The following is a 20184-nucleotide window of genomic DNA, read 5'->3' on the forward strand; positions in this document are numbered from 1 at the left end:
TTAACCATTTAACGACCACGACGTGCCATTTCATTAAGGGCTTTCTTAATTCCTGCTGGCCACCGGAAATAGCGCAATCCCCATAGAATAGGGTTACCAGACCATCCCAGATTTTCAGGGACAGTCCCTGGTTTGAGGAGACTGTCCCCAGATAAATGATGTCCCCCGAAATGTCCCCTGCCGGCTGTAATGTAACAGTTTTATCTGCACTATGACAGAGTGTGCGAACCCTGAGTAGGTAGCAGTTGGAATAGCGCAGATATATATTAAAAAAAGTTAAAGTCTCTGGTCTTTTGTGAGGGCGTTGGATCATCAGTGCGACAGAAGATAGTTTTTTTTTTTTATCCTGCACAATTTTTTTCTTTTACCTTTAGTCCCTGCTGTAGGACGCCATCCTGACCTTTTTTTTCTTTAAAAAATCACAATAGTCCAGCACCACACTGCAATAATGTTGGGTGCACGCTATAGCTGGGCACTGCACAGCCCAGCAGAAATATCCAAAAATGTAAAAAAGAATAGCAGCACTCCAATGGATAATTACCAAATTTTATTTGTGGCCAAGAGCACAAAAAGACAGCGACGTTTCAGACTACATGTCCTTCATCATGCCATAAATACACCATTAACCAACTTCCTCCTTAAATACCCCTAAGGACACACCCACCAAACAACAATTAACTGTTTATACACCACAACCGTGGCATTTTCTCATTAGATATGTAAATTTCCTACTTCTTAATATTACTCTATAACAATCAAATACCTATTCACCTTTAAAAAAAAAGAAAGAGGTGAAACATTACACAATGATTTGGAAGCAACAATCAATATTATACAAAAATACCTTAAATATTTTTGTCTTGGTTCTTTTTTTTCTTTTTTTTCTTTTTTTCTTTTCTTTCATCACTATAGATTTTCACAAAGACTGGGGGAACATCTATTTCTGTATACAACACTATCCATTCAGGAAAGAAAGAAGATTAATAATACATTTCAAATTCCCAAAGTAATTTTCCTACAAAAAAACAGATAAATCATAATCCTTATTCATACCAATGGTGTTAATGAGTTTAAAGTAAAAATCCAAAATGCCTCTCTTTGTCTAAGATGCTGCTCTCTGTCACCCCCCCTCGTCTACAGGGGAACATGCTCCAATAATTGAAACCCTAAGTTGACTAACTCCATGTTGGGCCTCTAAGAATATGAGTAGCTACAAGGGGACTTCAAATTTTTTTCTTCTCTAATGCTCGACTTATGTTCAGTGATCCTGAACATCATTTTGGAAATTGCTAGACATCATACTTCGCTATACACTACTTTTTATTTCAGGATCAGTTTTTCATACAAAAACAAGGCACAGCAATGGGCTCCAATGTCGCCCCTACATATGACAACATATTTATGAATATATATGAAGAGAAACTAGTTTATAGTAATAATTTGTTTTAAACATATGGCGCCACCTGGTGGCGCTATATTGATGATGTGTTTGAATATGGTTTGGGCGACATTGGAAGCCTATTGCAGGTTTGTGGAATCATTTAATTCAGCTAATATGAATATTAAATTTACCATTGGTTCATAGTGAGGAGAGTTTAGCTTTCTTAGATACACTGGTAATTAAAGAGAATGGCAGAATCATGGGTGGATTTGTATAAGAAAAGATACAGATAGAAATGATTTACTATTGGCAAATAGTGCACATCCTCAGTCCTTAAAGGAATTCCCTACCCAAGAGTCAATTTATGCGGGTTCGGCGCATTGTGTCAGATGACAAAACAAGTGAAATAAGACTCAGGGAAATGGGTAATCTCTTTTTGGATAGAGGATATGATGGAGAATTAATTCAGAAAGAGATTCGATAGAACAATGGAGATAAAATAGAGAAAGTTTGTTGAAATCACAGGTAAAATCTAAGGAGAAAAATAGGGACAGGCTAGGTGTTTGTCTCTAAATTTAATGAATTGAGTACACAAATCCAGAAATCATTATGTAACTGGTATATTTTAAAAAATTGCAATCCAGGCATACCAGAGTTCCAGAATGTACCCATGCCAAGCCTACTAAAAGAGGGGTTAATCTAAGAGAATACCTTAGTTAAGGCAGATAATTGGTAGTTGCTAGAGTTGATAGGCAAAGATATATTACTAGTAAAAACATGGGATGCTATCCATGTCTTGGATGCTCTCATTGTAACAACATGATAAAGGGGCCCATTTTTGTACATCCGCAATCAGGAAAAAGTTTTGGATAAAAGATTTTTTGACATGTAATACTGATTATGCTATTAATCTCCTGAAATGCCCATGTGGTTTAATTTATTTAGGCGAGACGACTCGCAGGGTCCGTGATAGGATCACTGAACATAAGTCGAGCATTAGGAGAAAAAATTTGTAAGTCCCCTGTTGCTACTCATTTCTTAGAGGCCCAACATGGAGTTAGTCAACTTAGGTTTCAATTATTGGAGCATGTTCCCCCTGTAGACGAGGGGGGTTAGACAGAGAGCAGCATCTTAGACAAAGAGAGGCATTTTGGATTTTTACTTTAAACTCATTAAACACCATTGGGTATGAATTAAGGATTATGATTTATCTGTTTTTTTTTTTTTGTAGGAAAATTACTTTGGAAATTTGAAATGTATTCTAATCTTCTTTCTTTCCTGAATGGATAGTGTTGTATACAGAAATAGATGTTCCCGGTCTTTTGTGAAAATCTATAGTGATGAAAAAGAAAAAAGAAAAAAAGAAACCAAGACAAAAATATTTAACTATTTTGTATAATATTGATTGTTGCTTCCAAATCATTGTGTATGTTTCACCTCTTTCTTTTTTGTAAAGGTGAATAGGTATTTGATTGTTATAGAGTAATATTAAGAAGTAGGATATTTACATATGCTGATGAGAAATGCCACGGTTGTGGTGTTTAAACAGTTAATTGTTGCTTGGTGGGTGTGTCCTTAGGGGTATTTAAGGAGGAAGTGGTAATGGTGTATTTATGGCATGATGAAGGACATGTAGTCCGAAACGTTGTTGTCTTTTTGTGCTCTTGCCACAAATACAATTTAGTAATTATCCATTGGAGTGCTTGCTATTCTTTTTGACCACTTTTTTTTTCTTTACCATCAGCTAGTAGTCTACTGGTGGAACCAATCCTGCACAGTACATTTTTGTCCTACTCTGTTTCATCAGTTCCAACAGTCTTTTACTGCAGTACTCAATATGCAGTCACCATTCTTTAGTAAATGATACATGTTTAAGTATCATGCAGTTTACTTATAGAAGTTTGAGTAATACAGAACACATTCTAGCTAGTCCTAGATCCTATGCACATAAACCCCTTAGATGCTAGTGACACACAGACATCAGTATCAATAAAAAACTGTGGTTGTTCTCTATGTATCACTAGGTTTTAAAGGGTTTAACAGTTAGTGCTCTCAGTGAACACTAGCATCTGTGTATGAGTATGTATGTGTGTGTAAATATGTATAAAATATGTTGTGTGTGTGGTATAAATGTGTGTGTAAATATGTGTGTATGCGTATGTATGAGTGTGTAAATATCGTATGTCTGGAAACTGAAACATTGATTTGGTTATCTGGATACGTTAATAGGAGTCCCCTGTCAATCTTTCAAAATATTCACTGCACTCTGGTGTTCTTTCCTCTCCTGTAACCTCTCTTTTGGTACGTGAATAGAGTCCCTGTCAATCTGCAAAGTATTCACTGCACTCTGGTTATTTTTTCCTCTCCTGTAACTCTCTTTTGGTACGTGAATAGAATCCCTGTCAATCTACAAAGTATTCACTGCACGCTGGTGTTTTTTCCTCTCCTGTAACTCTCTTTTAATATGTGTATATTTATATAGAGCAAATGATTTTAGGATGTTAATTTAGTCCTACATTTGTTGTACTGCTATCAAATGTCTTACCTCTAATGTTTTGTTAATTGCCATGTAATGTTCAATCCTTATCAATACTGGATATTATTCTAAAATTTATAGCTGTCTTATGCCATAGTTTTAACCTCCTCCAAATTTTATTCTCTGTTTACTTAAAGGGACAGTCTAGGCCAAAATAAACTTTCATGATTCAGATAGAGCATGTAATTTTAAACAATTTTCCAATTTACTTTTATCACCAATTTTGCTTTGTTCTCTTGGTATTCTTAGTTGAAAGCTTAACCTAGGAGGTTAATATGCTAATTTCTTAGACCTTGAAGCCCATCTCTTTCAGATTGCATTTTAACAGTTTTTCACCACTAGAGGGTGTTAGTTCACATATTTCATATAGATAACACTGTGTTCGTGCACGAGAAGTTATTTGGGAGCAGGCACTGATTGGCCAGACTGCAAGTCTGTCAAAAGAACTGAAAAAAGGGGCAGTTTGCAGAGGCTTAGATACAAGATAATCACAGAGGTTAAAAGTATATTATTATAACTGTGTTAGTTATGCAAAACTGGGAAATGGGTAATAAAGGGATTATCTATCTTTAAAAACAATAAAAATTCTGGTGTAGACTGTTCCTTTAACTTACCCCAACCAGACTAGAATCTAAATTTCAAATTGGCCCTTCATTTGTCTCTGATTTATCAATCAAGTAATTTAGTGGACACAGCTGACTTCCTTGCCTATATATTTTAACATCAGCTTGGGATGTGCATTGCACTGGGCTGTGCATTGCTACAACAACATATGTTCACATTTTTAAAGTGAACATTTTATAAGTGAGGCATTAACAATAGAATTATACAAGAATTCAACAAGGATTGGGCAAGGGGCAAGACACAAGGCAAGTACTTTTGTAATATTATGTTTTATGTACCTTATTGTTTCCTTAGGCAATTGCTACTGTAATACTTTGTCTTATGTGTTTAATTGGTTCCCACTTTTGTAAAAATGCTCAATATATTCACATTCCTTTTTGCTGCCTCTTGTCTCTATAACAAACTACATTATTCAATTACTCCTCCCTCTCCACCTGCACTGTTCATTAGCCCATCTCTCTTAAACTCACCTTACTTTTTTCACCCATCTCATGTCACTCTCCCTCTTGCTTTTACTAACTGCTGGTGACATCTCCCCTAATCCTGGTCCCTAACAACTGCCTAGCCATGCACATCCATGTGTACCATCTCATAGACTCAGAAAACAAAACTCAGACAACCTTACTCACATTCCTCTTGCATCAAAAGCCACTACCCATTTCACTTGTGCACTCTGGAACTCTCGCTCTGTTTGCAACAAGCTCACTTCTATACATGACCTCTTTATCTCTCGCTCCCTCAACCTTCTGGCCCTAACAGAAACCTGGCTCTCTCCCCTAGACACAGCATCCACTGCTGTTCTGTCACATGGGGGTCTCCACTTCAGCCACACTCCTAGGTCTGGTAATAGACAAGGAGGTGGTGTAGGTTTTTTACTTTCCTCTCGTTGCACCTTTCAACAAATACAACCCATCTCTTCCCTCAAATTTTCCTCATTCAAAACCCACATGATTTGTTTATTCTCTCCTCTCTCTATACGTGTTGCCGTTATATTCCGACCCCCTTGCTCCTCAACTCAATTTCTAGATTACTTGGCTGCCTGGCTACCATATTTCCTTTTCCTCAGTCACCCCTGCCCTCATTCTTGGCGAATTCAACAGACCCTCTTGACAATCCCACTGCCTCATCTGCAAAACAACTTCTGCAACTCACTTCCTCTTTCGTTTGTCACAATGACATGACTTCTCCCACTCACACAGACGGTCATTACCTTGACCCTATCTTGAGCTATCGATGCACTCTCTCAAACTCACAAACTACCCCCTTTTCCTCTTTCTGAACTGCATCTCCTTACTTGCAACATATCATCCCTCCCTACAAACTCTCCCTCCTTCTGCTCCTCTCACCAAACTTCACAGAAGCATTATGTCATTAGATCTGCAACAGCTTGCTAATTCCCTCGAACCTCTCCTTTCATCCTTCTCCTTCTTTTTCTGCCCTGACCAATCTATCTGCCACTATAATTCCACCTTACATCCGTCCTTGACAATCTGGCCCCAGTATGGCGGTTTATGGGTTAATATGTTTATTATAGGGGGGCGATGTCGGGAGCGGCGATATTAGGGGTTAATAATTTTACTTTAGTTGTTTGCGATGCGGGAGGGTTAATAGCTAGCTTATGGGTGTTAGTGTATTTTTTAGCACTTTAGGTTATGAGTTTTATGGTACAGCTCTGTAACATAAAAGTCATAACTACTCACTTTCAGTTTACGTGCGTTTACGGCCCAAAAAGTGTGCGGTACAGATATACCTGCAAGACTCGTAATAAGCAGCGGTAGTGAAAAAAACGGTGGTTATGAAACTTTTTAACTCATAACGCAAAACTCGTAATCTAGCTGTTTGTTTGTAGCCAGATGTTTGTACTTGCCTGTCGCTTCTCTCTGATGGTTGCAGCTTTCTAGAATTTGCAGTTTGAACAAGATTGTTTTATCTGCTGGTGGGGATTGATTGTCTGGTTTACCAGTTGCGTGAGTCTCTCCAGTGCGGCTTGGATGTAGAGGTGCCGATTGTAAAAATTTATTTATTATCTATGCCTAAAGTATTTTCATTCTAATTTTCTATATAGAATTTAGAGCAGTGATTTTCAACCACTGTGTCGTGGCACACTAGTGTGCCGTAAGAGATCGTCAGGTGTGCCGCCGTGAATTGGTCCCTTCTTGCTTAAGTGCACTCCTGAAGTGGAACAGAAGCCGATAGCTGCTGCTACGCTACGCACTCATCCGGACAGGCAGGGACTCTCTCAACTCCCACACAGTTCTCCGGAGGGTCGGGGCTCTGCTCCAGAGATTTCACTTGCCTCAGCTGCATTACAAAAAGTTCCTATCGAGGAGATCTGAGCAAGAGAAGACCCGTCAAGCCAGTGCGCATATATATGCTGTATTAGGTTACAATGTGTGATTTTGTAAAATTTTGGGATGGTGGTGTGCCCCAGGATTTTTTAATGTAAAAGGTTGAAAATCACTGATTTAGAGTATAAGGAAAATAAATTGCTATTTTATTTTTCTATGGATGCCGATCACAAGCTTTCTCTGTCATTTGATAAATGTCTTTATTGTGCAGATGCCCAGGTGTTTCCTCTTGTGCAATTTTGTTCCCCTTGCCTTAATAAGATTTTATTACCTAAGGGATAAGGATTCCTTATCTGAGCCTTCTTTTTCTCAGGATAATGCTGTTCAGGGGATTGTTTCAGCCTTCCTCTAACATGTCCCAGTCTTTCACAGATTCACATGCAGTTTCTGCAGCCCTAAGTGCTTACCTAGTTCTGGTAAAAGGTAGAGGAAATCTAAAAACATTTCTATGGGTTCCGTTTCCGCCAAGGACTGATTTGTTTAGTCTGTCTCAGTTATCTAGCGTCTAGCGAGGATAATTCCTCTGCAGCTTCTGAGAGCGAGATCTCTGATTCGGAATCTGCGGTTTGCTAGTACAGTAGATCCTGAGGAGGTTAAGTTTAGGATTTAAACTTGAGCATCTCCATTTACTTTTGAAGGAGGTGTTAGCTACTTTGGGGATGACTGCTTCTTGAATCTTTTAGCTAAAGGTTTCTAGGGGCTCTTCTGGGCTGTGGCCAGGTCACTTCTAGGGATTACGCTCCTTACCTGGATGATTTCTTGGTTTCAGGCGCCATCTTTTCAGTTAGTAAGATCCTATACAGATTCTCGGTTAGTCATTCTCCGCTGCTCACGTGTGGAAGGTGAATCTAGGAAAAGTTCCTTGGTGCCAAATACCAGGGTATGTTTTCTGGGGACAATCATAGACTCAGTATCTATGAAGATTTTTTTGATGGAGGTCAGAAAATTCAAGCTTCTGGAGGCCTGTCATTCTCTTCAGTCCTCTGTTCGTCCATCAGTGGCAGTATGCATGGAAGTAAATCAGTCTCATGGTGGCATCCATGGACATTATTCTGTTTGCTTGCTACAGTTAGGTATGCTCAGTCAATGGAACGGAGACCACTTGGATCTCTCTCAGAGGATAGTTTTAGACTCTCAGACAAGGATTTCTCTGTCTTGGTGGATCTCCCAGGACCACTTGTCTCAGGGCACTTGTTTCCAGAGACCTTCTTGGGGGTTTGTGACCATGGATGCCAGCCTGTTAGGCTGGGGAGCAGTTTGGGGATCCCTAAGAGCTCAGGGACTTTGGACTCAGGAGGAGTCTGCCCTCCCTATAAATATTCTAGAATTGAGAGAAATTCTCAATGCTCTAACAGCTTGGCCTCAAGTGAGTTTAGTCCGGTTTATCAGATTTCAATCGGAAAACATCACTTCGGTGGCATATATTAACCACCAAGGAGAAACTCAAAGCTTGTTAGCTATGAAAGAGGTGACTCGCATTCTTCAGTGGGCAGAGTCTTAGATTTGTCATCTCTCTGCCATTCATATCCCAGGGGTGGACAACTGGGAAGTGGATTATCTAAGCAGGCAGACGTTTCATCTAGGAGGGGAATGGGCTCTCTATCCGGAACTAACCCTCAAATGGGGAGTTCCAGAGTTAGATCTGATGGCATCTCATCTAAATGCCAAGCTTTCAAGATACGAAGCAGGATCAAGAGATCCGCAAGCAGCTCTGGTAGTCGCCCTGGCAGTGCCATGGGATTTCGGTCTAATTAATCTGTTTCCTCCGGTTGCCCTCCTTCCTCAGGTATTAGCTTATATCAAACAGGAGCAGGCTTAGGTGATTCTAATAGCTCCAGCGTGGCCTCGCAGAACTTGGTTTGTGGACCTAGCCAAGATGTCGTCATTTCCCCTGTGGGAATTGCCTCTGAGGAGGGATCTTCCTACTTCAGGGTCCCTTCTTCCATTCAAACTTAGTCTCTCTGAAGCTGACTTGCTTGGAGATTGAATGCTTAGCCCCTGTCCAGACAAGGTTTTTCTGTGAAGGTTATTGAGACTATGATTAAGGCTCATAAGCCTGTTACTCGGCAAGATTTATATAAGGTATGGCGTAAATTACCTTCATTGGTGCGGATATTTTTTTTTTTATATAAAAAGATTATATAACATTATTTAGGTGCTATAGCCATAAAACCCTTTTTTACCTTTTAAAATGTAAAAAATGACAGCGCTTTTACAGACCCGCTCTCTGCTCTCTGCTGAGCGGGTCTGTAATATTTAGTCAGCGCATCGGGCCAGCTGTATAGTCACAGCCCGGCCCGACTGCGCCATAGCACTAAGTGCAGCTCGCTCCTGTGACAGGAGCGAGCTGCACTTAGTCTTATGGCGCGATCGGGCCGGGCTGTGACTATACAGCTGGCCCGATGCGCTGACTAAATATTACAGACCCGCTCAGCAGAGAGCAGAGAGCGGGTCTGTAAAAGCGCTGTCATTTTTACATTTTAAAAGGTAAAAAAGGGTTTTATGGTTATAGCACCTAAATAATGTTATATAATTCTGCACTATGTGCAGAATTATATAACATTATTTTTAAGGTTTACTGTCCCTTTAATATTAAAAGACAGGTAGGTAGTGATCTTGTCAACCAGAAAACCTTAAACTTTGCCGGCTGTGTCAGATATTCAGTAACTCTCATCTATTGCAGCAACACTTTTGGAGGGCATTGTAGATATTCTTCAAATGCTGTGTCAAAAATGTACAACCTAATTGTAAAGATATTAAAACAACAAACAAAATCACTTGTAACATAGTAGTTTAATAATGGATGTTTTTTTTTTAGAAATGACAGAACAATGAAATAATAACATTTTATGCTGTCAAATATACGAATAATTGCAATACATTAAGGAGACATTATGAAATGTCTTAAAATTTGGTAAACAGAAGTAGTACTTGCCTTGTTTATAATCTAGCTCTTGCATATAAATAATCAGACAGGTGAGAGAAATGGTAACCTTGCCTGTGCTTTTTTCTGTGCTCTGTGGCATCTCTCCCAGTCACAAGTGTCATGGCCACCTGTGTTGCTGCTGTAATTGTAGATAGAGTAATTAAGCAGTGCGCATTAAATGGAATGTTTTGGCATATCATATTTTCCAAGAACAGCTGTTAATGATCTCTTTGATGTAGATTTAAACACACTAACGTAGTCAGTGATAACTGAGGTAGTTTAAATCATTGCTTATATTCTTGGACGGCATCCTAGTCATTTGGAAGATTATACAAGTTATGTCATTTCATTAATGTTAAGAATAGAGGAAATTTACATTGTCATTTTTTTTTTCTTTTCTAGTTATATCTGTTAGCTATAGCTGGTAGATTTATCATACCCCGCTATAGCGAATCATGTCCACCCTGCATCGCTAAATGCAGACAGCATACACTGTCTGTATTTAACATTGCACAAGCATTTCTGGTGAAATTCTTGTGCAATGCCGCCCCCTGCACATTCGCGGCCAATCGGCCGCTAGCAAGGGGTGTCAATCATCCCGATCGTATCTGATCAGCATGATTGCAGTCTGCCACCTCAGAAGTGGTGGATGAGTTAAGAAGCAGAGGTCTTAAAGGGACATGAAAGCCATTTTTTTTCCCCGTGATTTAGAAAGAGCATGTCATTTTAAACAACTTTCTAATTTACTTCTATTATCTAATTTGCTTCATTCTCTTTATATCACTTGCTGAAAAGCATATCTAGATATGCTCAGTAGCTGCTGATTGTTTGTTGCACCTAGAGGCCTTGTGTGATTGGCTCACACATGTGCATTGCTATTTCTTCAACAAAGGAAATCTAAAGAATTGAGCAAATGAGATAATAGAAGTAAATTGGAAAGTTGTTTAAAATTGCATACCCTATCTGAATCATGAAAGTTTAATTTTGACTACACTGTCCCTTTAAGACTGCTGCTTCTTAACTCCTGTTTCCGGCGAGTCGGAAGTCTCGGTGCGGAATAAGCAGCATCCGCTGCTTAATAAATCGGCCCCTATAAGCAAAGGCACCGGCAGTGTTAAATCTTAACCTTGGCTTACCTTGCTAATTTCTAACACCTACAAACTGCACCTATGATATTGCTTTGTCTAAATGCAGCTTAGAAAATGCATTCAAAACCTGATAATGGACTCTACTTACAGTCTGTACTGGGGTCACAGTCAATGACCTGGGCAGCACACCAAGAATTTATGCACATTCCATGACCTGGAGAGCACTATCAGGATTTACTAATTGTGTATCTTGTGACCTGGGCAACAGTCTCATATAGGGCAGCAGGTACTCAAATGAGTCAGTGACTATACAATGGCAGTGCTGCACTGTGCTCACATATGAAAATGAATATGGTATATCTTGAAGTGTGCAGAGTATTTGATAGAGACCATGATCCACAGGTAGGGTTGTAGCTAAGGTCATTTGTGTCAAGGATGGTAGGTTGAGGTAATGATAATTGCATTATTTTCATCATCCTTCCTATGGGGTTCAGTTCACAAGTCTTTTAACAGGTAATTATTACCCAATGTATATACACATATAAAAACGTAAATACATATGTATACAAATATAGACGCATATATAAATGCATTAGAGCCCTTTGCAGTCAAGTAGCTGAAAACAGAAAAATCATATTCATGCAATATTCATATTTAATAAAGTGTTTGTGTATTTACTGTAAATATTTTGCATTTCAATGTTCTTCACATAGAGGAATATGTTTGAAGTATTTTTAAATAGATATTCCTATATATATCTGTACAGATCTATATCTATTTATAATCAAATAGATATAGGGGTTGATTTATTAAGCAGCGAATGCTGCATCGAGGCACCATCATTTCAGGTCCGCCTGAAACGAAAGATAAGAAGCAGCCCTCTAAACTAAACCCCCTAAGTTACATGAAAAAAAATATATGTTACAATAAAATAAAAAAATCTAAGTTATAAAAAGTAATAAACTACAGTATCCAAAATAAAAAAACGCTAATCTACATACCCAATAAAATAAAAAAAAACCCTACCAAAACAAAAAAACTAAACCCTAACACTATAATAAATTAAAATAGCCCTTAAAAGTACCTTGTTAGGGCATTGCCCTAAATATATTTCAGCTCTTTTACAAATAAAACAAATTACAAAAAAACCTGCTACAATACTTCTGCTCCTTAACTTCGCTGCCACTTTTTAGGGAAATCCTCCCGATCCGATAAGATCAGGATGATTGATGGCCCCTGCTAGCGACTGATTGACCGTCAGTGAGTAGGGGGCAGCATTGCACAAGCTATTCACCAGAAATGCTTGTGCAATGTTAAATGCTGACAGCGTATGCTGTCTGCATTTAGCAAGGTCGAGCGGACATGATTAGCTACAGTAAATTATGTCCACTCGACCATTAATAAATCTACCCCTTAGATATAGATTTTACCAAAAAAAAAACATCAGATATACTGTATATAGAAATATTTATTTCCGAATAAATATAACATTCTTATGGAGCCCTGCTGGTGTCATTAAAGAAAAATAAAATTTGTGACATTTTTAAAAATAAAAGTTTACTGTTTATTACACCATGCTCACGATTTAATATAATGCTAACATTTAAACATTTCACAGTAAGAACATAAAGAAAAATTCACTCAAACTATTTTTTTTCTCTTATGACACCAGCAGGGTTCCATATATTCTGCTATGTGAACAACACTGGAATGAGAAATATTCATCTTTCATGTCAGATTAGCGCACTTGGTTAAACGTGATCAGGTTTGCGCGCAAGTATGGGTGTTAGTTTTTTTTCTACTTTTCACGCTCCATTGAAGTCTATGGGGGAATACATTAACGGAGTCCCAACATTTTAAGTTCCACTTAGAACGTTGGGTTAGCGCTCGTGTGCAACCTTTTTACTTTCAACTCATAATACAATCGCAACCCAACAAGCACAAAAAGCATCTGTCTAGTGAAGTTAACGAGCGAGTGGCAGCACTAATTTGCACTCCACTCATAATCTAGCTCTTAATGCTACTCAGTTTATTTGAAAGAGTCAGCGCTGCCAAGATTGTACCTGCAATATACATGTTTTAACGTAATACAGGTGGACAATTAATAAACTGAACCATCTTACTGGTTTAGCTTTGGGTTTTAAGCAATTTAGAAAAAAAGGTATAACCCAATCTTCCATGGGCCCCGATGATCGAAAGTACTACGAGGCTGCAAAATATTCCAAAGGATCCACTGCTATGTTGAGCAATCTTGTTGAAATATTCCAAGCTCCCGACATAGAGGCATCGCAGAGAGGCATGTACTATATATGCCATTAGTCGGCGATGCTGTCTATAGAAATCACCCAACATTGCCGCCCATATTGATGATGTATAGTAAAGGATCCTTTGAAATAGAGCTGCCGTGCCTAAACACTAATCCAAATACCCCTAAACGGACGTACCCCACAATCGCAAACTAACCCTACACTAATAAATATCTAAACTGTCACATACCCACCGTAAGTATCTATCCAATTAACTCCTAAGTCACTATATACCCACAGCAAGTATCTATCCTATTAACCCCTAAACCACCACATACACACCACAAGTATCTATCTAAATTATTAACCCCTATACCGTCACTATTCCACCTCAAATACTATCCAAACTATTAACCCCTATACCGCACATACCCACCACAAGTACCTATCCTATTAACCCCTATATTATTATTATTATTATCATTTATTTGTATAGCACCACCAAATTCCATAGCGCTATACAGCCACATACCCACTACAAGTACTATCCAAACTATTAACCCCTATATCAACCAACTACCCACCGCAAGTATCTATCTAAACTATTAACCCCTATGCCGTCACTAGCCCACTGCAAGTACTATCCACACTATTAAACCATAAACCGCCACATACTCACCGCAAGTACTATCCTATTAACCTCTATGTCACCACTAGCCCACTGCAATTATTATCCAAAACTATTAACCACTATACCACCACATACCCAACGCAAGTACTATCCTATTAACCCTTATACCGCCACTAGCCTACTGGAAGAACCCTACACTATTAACCCTAAACCACCACAACTCTTAACTCAAACTAACCCTATTTCTACCAAATACCCAACACCCCCTCTAAACTAAAGACCGTTACTTTAGAAAAAAAAGAAAAAAATCTGTTAATTAAAAAGTTACTTTAAAAAAAATCAAAACCACCACAACCCCAAATGCAATCTAACCTTACTCTTCCTAACACCTAACCCCCCTCTAAACTAAACCCCCTAAGTTACATGAAAAAAATACATGTTACAATAAAATAAAAAAAATCTAAGTTTTAAAATGTAATAAAATACAGTATCCAAAATAATAAAAAAAACACCATTATACCTAACACTAATCTACATGCCCCATAAAATAAAAAAACCCTCCCAAAACAAAAAAACCTAAACCCTAACACTAAAATAAATTACAATAGCCCTTAAAAGAGCCTTGTTAGGGCTTTGCCTTAAAGATATTTCAGCTCTTTTACAAATAAAACAAATTACAAAAAAAAACTCTACAATTGTCAGAAGGGAGACTATCTCCTCCAATTTTTTGGGACTAAAACCCAGTGACAGGAGAAACAGATAACAGAGTAAGAGTGGTTAGACAATTCCGTAGTCAGGGCAGGTAGAAGTACACGTAGTCAGAGGAATAAGCCGAAGTCAAAAACCAGGAAGTCAAATATATTTGAAGGGGAAAAAAGGGACTCATAAAGAGGTATCAGGAAACAAAGCTTGGTCTCTGAAAACAGACAGAATAACCTAGCACTGAGTTAGGGGAAGTGCCTGGCTTATAAAGCCTGCAAGGACCAGGAACACACTCATCACCCTGACAACCAGGGAGCATCAGAATCAGGCGACCAATAAAACCTCTGCTAAAGGAGGGTGTGTCTGCTAGACACTCCTGAATGTGACGCGTGCTCCCGTCATGCGCGTCCTGGCACCTGAAAATTTACACGTGGGGGTACTAGTGCGCACGCACACACATGAACTTGCGCACAGCCACCATACCGGCAACACTCGGAGGCCGGGAGGACACCCGTCAGCAAGGTATGAAGGTTTCTCCCGGTCCTATGATAGTGTCTTCTACCAAGGCATGATCTCCTCCGGGCGCAAACCTGAGAGGGCCGAGTAGGATGTCTCTGATGGAAAGCTCTAACTTTGACATCAGCATGGAGATGATCCACAGGCTCCCAGGAACTTTCCTCAGGATCATACCACTTCCTGGTGACTAGATATTCCAATCTACCATCTCTCCTCCTAGAATCCAGGATCTCCTGTACCTCATATTCATCATTGTTCTGTACTTGTATTGGTGGAGGAGGAGTGACTTCACGGCCAGAAAAAGAACTCTTATGCCAAGGTTTAAGGAGGGAAACATGAAAGACAGGATGTATTTTATACTGAGAAAGAAGACTCAGCTGGAGAGCATTTGAGTTGATGATCGTGGATACAGAAAAGGGACCTACATAACGAGGACCCAAGTTCTTGGAAGGACAAGAAAGGCATAAATGACGAGTAGATAGCCATACTTTGTTTCCAATCTGATAACTAGGTGCAAGTGTTCTTCTTTTGTCTGCTTGATGTTTTTGTTGAGCTTGATTACTGATTAGCTGTTGAACTAGTTTTCGGAAGTGTGCACGGAGATGACGTAACGGTGGGAAACTTTAGGTACAGGAATGACAGAAATTAGATTGGACAGAGTGTTAGGATGATATCCGTAATTAGCAAAGAAGGGTGACAGCTTACTGGATGAACCATGATGGTTGTTGTATGAAAACTCCACCAAGGGAAGAAGATCAAACCAATTATCTTGTAGATAAGAAGAAAATCATCTCAAGTACTGTTCGAGTGATTGGGTCTCTCTGTCTGGCCATTGGATGGAGGGTAGTAAGCAGAAGAAAGACCATGAGAAATGTGTAGAACACAACAAAAATGAGTCCAGAATTTTGAGGTAATCGGAGTACCACAATCAGAAACTATATAGTACGAGGTACTCCATGGAGACACATATTGCAAAAAATAAATCTGAGGTTTGTTGTGCGGTAGGAACAAATAAAAGGTATAAAGTGTGCCATTTTGGTGCACCTATCAACCACTACCATGATTGTGTTATAACCATTGGAAGGAGGCAAGTCCACAATGAAATCTATGGATATATCTCTCCATGTTGAGATGGGTAATGGTTGTAGCAATTCGGCAGGTTTCTGGTTGGAGTGTTTACAACGTGCACATACCAAACAGGATTGTACAAAGGAACGAACATCTTAAGGCCAGGATGGCCACCAAAAGTGGCGTTGTATCAATTCAGTGGTGTTGTGTACTCCACAATGTCCAGTCATATGATTGTCATGATGCAACTGAAGTACCTTCAGACGGTGACTAGCAGGAACATATATCTGATGCTGATGATAATGAAAAACCTTGAACCACTGGGGAGATTAGTGGCTTCTGCTGGTAACTTAGTACTGGATTTGCGAATTGCGTTTATGAGAGTACTATGAGTAGCCAGGCAATAAGATGGTTGTAAGATGGGCTCGGTCTTGTTTTTAGCATTTAAATCCTCTGTTACATGCATACGGGATAAGGCATCAGCCTTGCCATTCCTGGAACCAGGTTGATATGTAATTTGGAGGTTAAAGCAGAGAAAAGTGCCCATCGAGCCTCGACATGGTTCAGTCATTTTGCGGAGGCAGAGATACTTGAGATTGAGAAGACCGTAATGAGATAATCTGCCCCTTCCAGCCACTGTCTTGATTCTTCAAGAGCGGATTTAATCTGTAGCAATTCTCTTTCCCCTACATCATAATTCAGTTTAGCAACTGATAGCTTACGAGAATAAAAAGACACAGGATGAAGGAAATGTTTCTTACCTCTCTTCTGTGATAGAAACTACTCCTAAGGCAAGCTCGGAAGCATCAGTTTACAGAAAACAAAAGGATGTTGGGTGTCTGGTTGTATTAGAATCAGTGCCTGAATGAAGAGGCGTTTGTGCTTCTAAGTTCCATTGAAAGGTGGTAGATTTTTTTGTCAGCCTGTTATGGGGGCACATATGTCAGAAAAGGTTTTTAATGAATCTTCTATAGAAGTTTGTGAATCCTATAACTGTTGAACCATTCATTTATTTTTGGACTGGCCAATCTGTAATGCTTGTATTTTCTTATGGTCATTTTAATGTGACCAGGAGACAACACATACCCAAGGAATTCAACAGAATTTACTTCGTAAATGCTTTTTTTCTAGTTTTCCGTACAATTGATGTTGTCGTAATCTCATCAATACTGTCGTTAACATGTTGTTCATGCTCAGCTAGGGATGTGTGAAAGAGATGAGGATGTCGTCAAGGTAAGCAGCAAGAAAGGTGTCTAATAGATCTCGAAATACATCGTTAATGAGATGTTGGAAGAAGGCCGAGGCATTACACAACCCCAAAGGGCATAACGGTGTATTTGAAATGCCCAAAGCTTGAACAAAAGAGCGTTTTCCGCTCATGCACCGTCTTTCACTCTTATCAGACTATAGGCTCCCCTAAGATCTATTTTAGTAAATACATTGGCGTCTTTAACTCTATCCAGCAGTTCAGGTATCAATGGAAGAGGGTATTTGTTTTTTACCGTAATGGCATTAAGAGCTCAATAATCGACACAGAGCCAGAGTCCTCCATCTTTTTTCCCTACAAAAATATGCCAGCACCCACTGGCGAGGTGGAGGGTCTTATTAACCCTTTGGCAAGATTTTCTTTGATGTATTCTTTTAGATTCTTCGACTCTCGGTTCAGACAGAGGAAAGATACAAACAAAGGTAAGAGGAGCTCAAGACAACAATTCAATGGGACAATCTTTGGGTCTGTGTGTGGGTAATTTGTCAGCTCCTTCTTCTTGAATACATCCGAGAATTCTTTATATTTCGAGGGAAGACTTGATGATTCTGAAGTAAGTAAAAGGACTGAGGAATGAGATGTTTGCAGACAGGTACCAATACAAAAGGTAGAGGATACTTTGCCAGTTTTCCAATCAATAGTTGGGTTATGTTTTTTTAACAGGTTATACCAGGATCACAGGAAACAGTGGGAATGGAACAATATCCCAGATGATCTCCTCTTGATGAATTATAGTAAAGGGTGGGGGAGGGGGGCTGAAGTGTTGATTAACAGGAGACCAATATATTATTATGTAAGATAAATCTTAATATATTAGGAATGGTTACCTGCCACAGATATTGAGCAGAGTACAGAACACAACTAACAAAGTAATTGTAATAGATTATACAATTATGTATAGTAAGCTCTTATCTTTGTATCCATTTATAACTCTGCCCTAGAGGTCATAGTCAACATTTAAATTATAAATATCAGTTCATTCATATTTAAACCTTTATTGAAAAAACGAAAAAGAAAAAAGAGAAAAGAAAACTGCACACATAAGCTAATGTTAAAAACACTAAAACTATGTTGAAAGGTCAAATTCCCATATAATTTCCTTTAACTCAGATTGGGAAATGTTTAAATTGTAACAGTCAGCAGTAACAAAAAGAATATATAATAAAGCCCTTACAATCTGAGGGCTGTAATTTAAATTATCCTTATTATTTAATATACTGCTGGCATGATATCTTAAAGAGAGTTAGCAAATAAATTGTCTTTTATAACATCATTTAGGACAAATTAAAACAAAGGAGAGACAAAGCTTCTCCAAGAGGAACCCTGATGCGCGTTTCACAAAAAACACTTCCTTAGAGGGGGTGCGGGGCCGCCGCTATTGCCGGATATTTATGAATTCAGTTAGAACCCTCCTCGCAATATGATTGGATTGTAACATACCTAAGGATTGGTTACCAAGCATGTCTTTAGAATGGATTAACAAATAGGATCGTATTGGCCTATGATTCCGGACAAACCGTCATAGTGAACGCCATAAGAAGGGCGTACACCTGTCAAATTACGTATGATGGATTCTTTCTATTGGACAATTTCTATTTACTTTCTGTCAGGCGGAATATACCAGTCACTAGGGGTGGATATGAGATCGAAAGAACCCACTAGTAATTTCTTAGCTCTGCGTATAAATTGTTGGTCACATCTAGGTTCCTTCTATATTAGCCCAAGAGTCATTAGATCAGGATAGACTATGGAGCTGTTATTATCTACATATCATGGCCTTTAATTATATAACCACGACTAAGATAAAGGAAAGAAGGTATATTCATAAATATACACTGAAATAAAGCGAAGGTCGTAATTAAAATTGGTTTACAATGTTTCAAACATATTAGTCAATTATAGTCCACCGATACAATACAGTACTAACACAGTTCGATCAACATCCGAAAAGTCAATACACATATGGATTCCTATCAATATCATAAATAGGTGCCACAATCAAGCTGCTCCATCTATTGCATTCACCATTTCAAGTGTAGAGAATGGGCTAACCAATAGACTTAGTATCACTGGGTATGACTAAATATCAATTATAGTCTCAGCATATTTATCAGTAATTGCATTTAACATGATGTACTATGAATTTATTCATTGGTCTCATTGATTAGGAATGCCGGAGGGCTGGTATGTGTATCAATATCGTCATTCTACATTATAAGTTTATGCCTAATATTTACCTACTATATTCATGCACTCTTCTTCTAAAATAAACCAGTCAGCTATATAATACTGAGCCCCATCAGACATTATTCATAAATCTGTACATATTATATATATATATATATGTACATAGTTGGACCTGGCATACAGTGGTTGGAGTCCATATGTCAATGCTAGTTTCAGTACCAAGATACAGTTGCTCCCATTGCCCACTGTTCAATCCAAAGATAAATAAAGTTACATGTGCCAGATAGTTCTTATGATTAATGTAAGATTTATTTAGAAAATGCTGGAGAGGTCTTACTGTAAATATTATATAAATCATAATACCATGTCTTGGAGGTTCCACATTTTAATATCCTAAAATGGTACATATGAAGGCTTACACAGATGCGTATTTATAAATGTGCTTTGGATTTAGTATGTGTAATAATGATGATATATTTTATTATAGGCTATAGTAAAAGAATCCTGTCTAAAGATGAAACATGTGTACCAATGGTCTTGTATCTGAGCTTTTTTAACCAGAGATATTGACAAAGCCGAGGATATTCATTATTATAGATATTCACTCCTAAGCTTCAGTCATAGGATTATTAAGGGAGGAATATATATAGGTTAGAAAGTGGAG

The sequence above is a fragment of the Bombina bombina genome, chromosome 2 (assembly GCF_027579735.1).
Source record: "Bombina bombina isolate aBomBom1 chromosome 2, aBomBom1.pri, whole genome shotgun sequence".
NCBI classification, from domain to species: Eukaryota; Metazoa; Chordata; class Amphibia; order Anura; family Bombinatoridae; genus Bombina; species Bombina bombina.